General features: G+C 36.3%; 1 long non-coding RNA gene across 1 annotated transcript; it reads right to left on the reverse strand.

The window, feature by feature from the left end:
* Nucleotides 1-5,139: 5,139 nt before the first annotated feature.
* Nucleotides 5,140-6,978, reverse strand: LOC122319977. Its single transcript, XR_006245427.1, has 2 exons — nt 6,834-6,978; nt 5,140-5,212 (listed from the first exon to the last, which is right to left on the reverse strand). It is a non-coding gene; the product is annotated as an uncharacterized LOC122319977 (long non-coding RNA).
* Nucleotides 6,979-7,711: the final 733 nt, after the last annotated feature.

Here is a 7,711-nt window from a genome sequence, read left to right on the forward strand (position 1 = left end):
GTGCAATAAGATAGTTGCCTCACTATCCAATATCGCAATCAAATTTTGACTCTGGAAGACTTGCAAAAAGGGAACGTAAAACCAAATGCGTGCGGCAGAATCACAGGTAATGGGATTATAATAATAATTTTCATTAAAATGAGAAGAGTTTCCGCTTCGCTGGTCAACACAATTTAATAACATAATAGTCAATGTTGGAACATTTTTCAAATAAATGGAAGTATAGAAAGATGGTGATTTAACACTTTTCCAGTTTGACTTTTCCACTTGCGCAGCACAATCCATTTCTCTTTTAAACTTCAACACACTGCAATAACGGTATATAGACGCCATTGGTCCAATATCTAAATTTTCATTATTACTGTAGTTCGCAGTGGGATCATATTGGAATGCCAAGCGATTGAATGATGCCAATGATCTCCATGTGCTCATTTGTCTTTCTTCGCTTAAGTTTTGTGAATATACTTGTTGCTGGGTTGGATGTCTGCGGCCAATGTTTGCACGTCGTCCTCTAAGCATTTTGGACTATGGACAGAGTGGTGAATTTATCCTCAAATACACGATCCACATAATTTTCACAGTTCAACTTAAATTGAATAAAAATTCTTTTTTTTTACAATTCCGAGTGAACACAATCCCCTTTTGTCCATGAAATTAACTGAGCAGAGAACACTAAGGTTTGCATAATATGTGAAAAAAAATAATTCACTTGGAAATGATAAATGACAACCACAAAAATTGAGTTAAAATGCTATGGTAGCGTGTTTGTCAGTGTGATGACGTAGCAACTCACTTTATATGCGACAATATTGCAATTTTCTTACGGATCCCTAATTTTTTCAAAATAAATTATAGCCTATTTTACTCCACGATAATGTGGCTTTCTATCGGTGAAAGAATTTTTTTAATCGGACCATTAGTTTCGAAGCCTATTCGTTGCAAACAAACAAACAAACAAACAAACAAACAAATTTTACCCCTTTATAATATTAGTATAGATGTTTTTTTCTTTAAGTCCAGCTATGATCTCATAAATAGGGACTGTTGCTTCGATGCCTTTTATTACTACTTGTAGTCCTTTGCAACTTTTAAGTTGGTAGGTGTAGTAATTTATTTTGCCGTTGTCAAGGTGTTTGGCAACAGATCGATAGTCTTGTTCGTTGTTCACTTGTATTTTTGTTTCATTAATGTTTCCCTTTTTTAAGGATTTAACATAGAAATTGTTTGCTCCTATTTGATTAGTTATTTTTTTGACCAATTCAAAACAATTTGCCTGACGTACAAAGATTGGTGGTGGCCTTAGGTGCTTTGTCTGAGGTTTTTGAGCGGTATCATCTTCTTTTGGGTCACTCAGAATAGAAAATCGATTTCTTGTTAGCGCATTTTTTGGTACAGTGGCTTCAAATTTCTTCGTGACTTTTGATGGATTAACATTTTTGTTATTTTTGGGTTGGGTATTGGCTAGCTTGTCAGTAAGGGCTGACGAAACAGAAACTGCAGTTGATGTGGTTGTTGTCGCCGCTAGTGTCGATGTCACCGTCTTAAACGATGGCATTGTGCTGGTCGTTGTTGTTATCAGCAGATCGTTGGTAATGTTGTAGGTGTCGGGGGACGGTCATTGGGCACTGAACGGCTGTTTTTGTGATGCGCCGCTTGGACATAATAAGGCGGGAGAGAGCGAGCGTGCTCTCTCCGTACTCACTTTTAGTGTTGCATTTGTTGTCGGTTCTAACTCTTCCGCTCTTATGGAGAAGTAAGAGAGCCGACGTTCGTATTTTTGTTGTTGCCGAGCCTTGCTCATTAAACGTTGGCTTTGTTTATGATCAGCTGAATTATTGTTTATTTTCGTAATTTGAACACAACTTGAATTCCATAGGCAACACGAGTACATGTACCCATGCGTTACCTCAGCGTCTTTTCGCGAAATGGAATTCGGCTATTTACGATGTATTTTTAATTACACGGCGGAGCGATATAAAAACACGTCTGTTCTCATTGACAGTAGCAAGAGAATCGAATTTGATTTTGTCTTTTTGGACTACCCTTCCCTTAATAAGGACCGTGGTTCCCATGTCCGCTTCAACGGCTGTCTCCTAACACAGTGATGTGAGCTTGTGGCTAAGTCTTCGGTTTTGATTTAACTGAGACTTTATCGCCGATCACGAATGCACAGGTTTCCTGTACGTCAGGGACTGCAAAAATGTCTTTTACCAACCAATTCGTCCTGTACCATCGCCAGCGAGTAAAAAAATAAAAAGGTTTCAACAATTGGTATTATGAAGTCGCCGTGTAGATAGAAACGGATCAAACAAAACAGAGCATAATATGAAGTGAATCCGATTACTGTAACTCTTTTTTTAAAGTATTGAATAATGAGAAAACAAGAAAGGAAGCTAGCTTCGGCATGTCGAAGCTTATACTATACTCTTGCAGAAATCAAATATTTCGAACCAAATACATAGAGGCTAAATAACATCAAAGCCACATATTATGATATATGTCGATTTTTATACCCTTGCAGAGCAAAGGGTATTATAATTTCATTCAGAAGTTTGCAACGCAGTGAAGGAGACACCTCAGACCCCATAAAGTATATATATTCTTGATCAGCATCACGATCGGAATCCAAATACATATGTGTGTACGTCTGTCTGTCTGTCCGTCTGTCCGATTCTCTTCAAACTAAACTCTCAGTTTTAAAGCTATCTTGCTGAAACTTTACCAAAAGGTGTGTAGTTATTGCACGCAGTATATAAGTCGGAACGAGCCGGATCGGCCGACTACATCTGATAGCTCCAATACGAGAGAACGAAATAAAAAATTCTCAGGCCGTTGTTTTTAATCGGATCGACTTGATTTCTTCCAGATGGCATTTTCTAACTGCTATTGAATTTTGGATTAAATTTTATCAAAATCAGATAACTCTATCATATAGCTCCCATAGGAGAGATCAAAAAATATATATATAAATAATGGAAAAAAATTATAACGTCGTTGTTTTTAATCCCACGAGCATGATTTTTGGAACATCAAGTTTTTTAAATACTTTTAAATCGAGAAAAAAATTCCATAAAAATCAGAGTATCACATAGCTGCCATAGGAAAGATCGAAAAATCATTATAGAAATAACGAAACTAAATTGATTACCTCGTTGGTTTTCATCAGACAATCAAGATTTTTGAAACATAGAGTTTTCTAATGAGTCTTGAGTTTCATCAAAATCGGACGACTATATCATATAGCTGTCATATGAACAATACGGAAAATAATAGAAAAATCGTCATAGCTTCGATGTTGTTTAACCTTTATTATTTTGTTCGACATATTTTATGACTGCAAGGGTATATAAGCTTCAGCTTGCCGAAGCTAGCTTCCTTTCTTGTTCTATGATGTTTTTGTATTTTCGACGATTGTTCATACTCCCTTGATCAAAAAGTTCCTGACTGTGCCGGATGAAAACATCGGCAAAATCAAAGACTGGATGGCCATAAACCGCAAATTGACTATTAGAGAGATGGCAGAGGAGTTGGACATTGCTTTTGGAACCGTTCAAGATATTTTGGCTAATGATTTGGGTTTCAGACACGTCGCTGCAAAGTTGGTGCCAAAAGAACTGAATTTCATACAAAAAAATTAATCGCGTTGAGGTCGCCAAAGACATGATTTCCAAGGCTGAATCCGACCCAACATTCATCAAACGCATCCAACAACCACCGAATTCACCGGATTTGGCTCCCTGCGACTTTTACCTGTTCAGTCGACTTAAAAAACGCGTTACAGCAGCCGAGATAAGATCATGGAAAAATCGAATGATGACCATACCGCGAGCTGACTTTAAAAAGTGTTTTGAGGACTGGATCATGCGCTGGCATAAGTGCGTTGCAGTCGATGGAGAGTACTTTGAAGGGGACAATATTGAACTTGATGAATAACTTTGTATTTTTGATTAAATTAATAAAAGTCGGAAACTTTTTGATCAAGGGAGTATGACAGCTATATGATATAGACGTCTAATTTTTTTTTTTTTTTTGGAAAACTCTATATTTAAAAAATTAAGTAATTAAAAATTAGTTTAGTAAATATATTATAATTGTTCAAGATTCATTATTTAGTTTGGAAGTTGAAGATTGGTAGGGCGGGAAGGTATAGGGGACTGAAGGGATATTTACTAAAGTCAGGAAAACTGCAACTACCAGAAATTAAAACACCACCTGAACCATTGAACGGCTTACTTATCGGAATTATCATGGATATTTTGTAAATTTTTGTCCCAGGGGGCATTGGTTTCTATGGGGCGGAAATGAAGGCGTGGCCCGATCGGCAGAAAATTTTGTCCAAACTTTGCATATATAATACCTATATAGTGTGCCAAGTTTTAAGTCTGTAGCTTCATTTTTCTAGTTTATGCAAGAATATTTGGCATTGGGACCAGTGTGCTATGTTCGTAATAGGTTTTTAAAATAAATCAAAATTCATTTTACACATTCAGTTTTTCTCGGAAAAAAACAGAAAAAACTATAAATATAACGGGACATCTCATGGAATAGGCTATGAGGTCTGCTCACGCAGTGTGACGTCGGCTTTGCACCTCGACTCTCTCTCTCTCTCTTTCCCAGCAACGTTGTTAAGGCGACAGCTAAAACTACCCAGCGGGAAAAAACCTGTGGAAAATATGCTATTTTCCAGTGGTTTCTTCATACAAGCGGAATGTGGAAAAACCCATTTACCCCTTACATTTCTGCCGTGTCTCCTTTCAAAACACACGGTGGTGACACACAAAAGTAAGGGGTAAGGGGCAAAATCCAGTGGACCTACAGCTGCTGAATGCAGGACAAAATCCACTGGACCTACAGCTGCTAAATGCAGGACAAAATCCACTGGACCTACAGCTGCTAAATGCAGGACAAAATCCAGTGGACCTACAGCTGCTGAATGCAGGGCAAAATCCACTGGTTTTTGTACTGAAAAAACCAGTGGAAATCTTGCTGCTTAACGCAGGACAAAATCCACTGGTTTTTGACCTTCCCGCTTTACAGAATTTCCATAATAAAAAATAATACTTTTTAATTTGGTATATGCATATATTAATCTATTTACAGTCCAAGGACCTTTATCATAAGTATTGTTGTATGTTATTATTTGCCTTAGTGAACGGTGAACGCATATCATCTTGATATTGGGGAAGACTGTAATTGTCGTTTCTGAGTGACTCTGAAAATAAAAACCATAATATATTAATATATTACATATTAATACAAATATTAAATATATAAAAAGTAATGGGAAAATAAAAAAAGGTAAAAAAATTTTTAAGTTAAACCGTTTTATGTAAAACATGTACTAAATGTACTAAAAGCCTAAAAATAATATAAAATAGATACAGACGTGGGAATTATAAACATATGCTTAGACTAGACTTAAATAAAACCGTGGGGCAAGTCAATTGTGTACAATCGTTGATTAAAATGTTTGTTTGCCCCACGGTTTTATTTAAGTCTAGTCTAAGCATATGTTTATATTTCCCACGTCTGTATCTATTTTATATTATTTTTAGGCTTTTAGTACATTTAGTACATGTTTTACATAAAACGGTTTAACTTAAAAAATTTTTTTACCTTTTTTTATTTTCTAGTTTTTAGTTTTTATTTCGCATTTTTATTTATATTTTTTTTTTCGAAGTTAACTCCACAGGTAAGTATGTTAATGCAGCAGCGTTGTACCGAACTATACGAACTTGATTAGGATAACAACGTTTGGTACAAATATCACAAACATGTATATGTCGGATCAAATGAAACGGGGCCTACTTTATTCTCTTGGTCAGAGCAGGTGAAGCGGGGCCTTCTTTAATGTGAAGCAGGGACTATTAAAAAAGGAAGTTAGAAATTGAGTGAAAGCATGGCAGAGCGGAACAGATTTAGACTGCTGCCAAGTGAGGTCTGTTCGTTAAGCGCTGACATACATGCTAGAAAGAGAGGACTAACAATGTATAAGAATTGAATAGAAATTAGAAATTTGGAAAGAAGACTCTTGGGAAGTCACTGACTTGGGAGTTCAGAAAGCGCCTGGCAAACGAACAGAACTTGCTGCTGAGGATTCTAGTTAAAGAAATGGAAAAGACAAACGACCCTCCGACATATACATGTTGTGTTAATAGCCTTCTCGAATGCCTGCAGATTATAAGCTCTGCTCTGTGTTTTTGATGCTTTTTGTTCCCGTCGTTTCTGTAATCGACCATTTCTATCAACTTCACTTTCTTTAGCTCGTTTTGTTTTATAATATTCTTTCGCTTTTTGAAGCCTTCGTTTACGCTGTGTTGCAGTTTCTTTCATAATTATTATTATTATTTAGCTTACCCCGTTTGTTGTCAGATTGATCTGAATTAATCTGATGTGTTTGACAGTGACAATGATAGCCATGTTGATGGGATTGATAAAACCTAAGTTATCCGCCATTTTGCAGAGGCCGCCATCTTGAATTTTAATTTTATATAGTACATTATATTCTACTTGTGGAGACCTTTCATTTGATACCCATATTGATGGGATTGAGAGAACCTACGTTATCCGCCATTTTGCGGCCGACATCTTGGATTTACAATGTTATTGACATTACTATATTGTATTGTCATCGGAACTGAAGGTGTGTACCAAATTTCAGATCAATCTGACAACAGGAGGGTACTTACATTTCAATTTCTAATTTTGACCCTAGGGTGAGCTAAATAAAACAGTTTAAAAATAGAGAAATTTAGAAAAATAAGTAATAAACATAGTAAAAGCATGGGAACATAGGGCTGTTGAAATTTATTAAAAATGTAGTGAGTACTTACAAATGCTTATGGATTGGCTTCGCCATCGGAGTCCAAATGGCCGAGTTCTTTAAATGACGAAATCGAATTGTCCGCTTGCGCACGTTCAGTTTTGCCGTTAATATTGACATAAGGGCCAGAATCTTTGATGTCGAATCTATTACAAACTCTAAAAAAAAACATTGTTTGTTCTTGTAAAATTGAAAAATAAATTTAAATAAAAAACTTACATACTTACTTGACAAACGCCTCCGGCGGCTAAAATGTAGTTTTTGGAAAAATGCCTATGTTCACCATATCCGTAACGCTGAAATAAGGATATACAAACAAAAATATTTATGTTATAACTTACCTTTATCTTGTTTTTTAAGATTAACACAACATTCTTTCACTTTTTACACTTTTTGCACGAAATTTTATACTGATGTGACCGTGCATCATATAACAACATTCCGAAGAAAGACAATAATTAGTCACAACTTCGTTGTAACTTATAGTCATATTCAGAAACCCACCCCATTTAGCGGTCCGAAATCATCTACCCCTTACCTACGCCTGCCAAAAGAAGTAGGTTTTCATCTATCCCTACCCCTACGCCTGCTAAAAGAAGGAGGTTTTCCAGTAAAATAAAAACCTACTTCTCACTTTCCCGCTGGGTTGTGTCGCTGCTACGCACACAAGCAAGGGTGCCAATCACTGATAAATATGTACATACATTTCTAACAGCTTGCTTTTCCGCACAACGCAATATCCGGTTGAATTTTTAAATTTGTTGTTTGTGGGATAAGAAAAACGACTTTATCAGGCAGGCTCCGGTTTTCACTTTCACAAGATTCTCTCGTTTTCGTTTTCAAAAACGAGAATTAGTGCTCCCGTTTTCACTTTCACAAGACTTTTCG

Source organism: Drosophila ficusphila, unplaced genomic scaffold (genome assembly GCF_018152265.1).
Source record: "Drosophila ficusphila isolate 14025-0441.05 unplaced genomic scaffold, ASM1815226v1 contig_348, whole genome shotgun sequence".
NCBI classification, from domain to species: Eukaryota; Metazoa; Arthropoda; class Insecta; order Diptera; family Drosophilidae; genus Drosophila; species Drosophila ficusphila.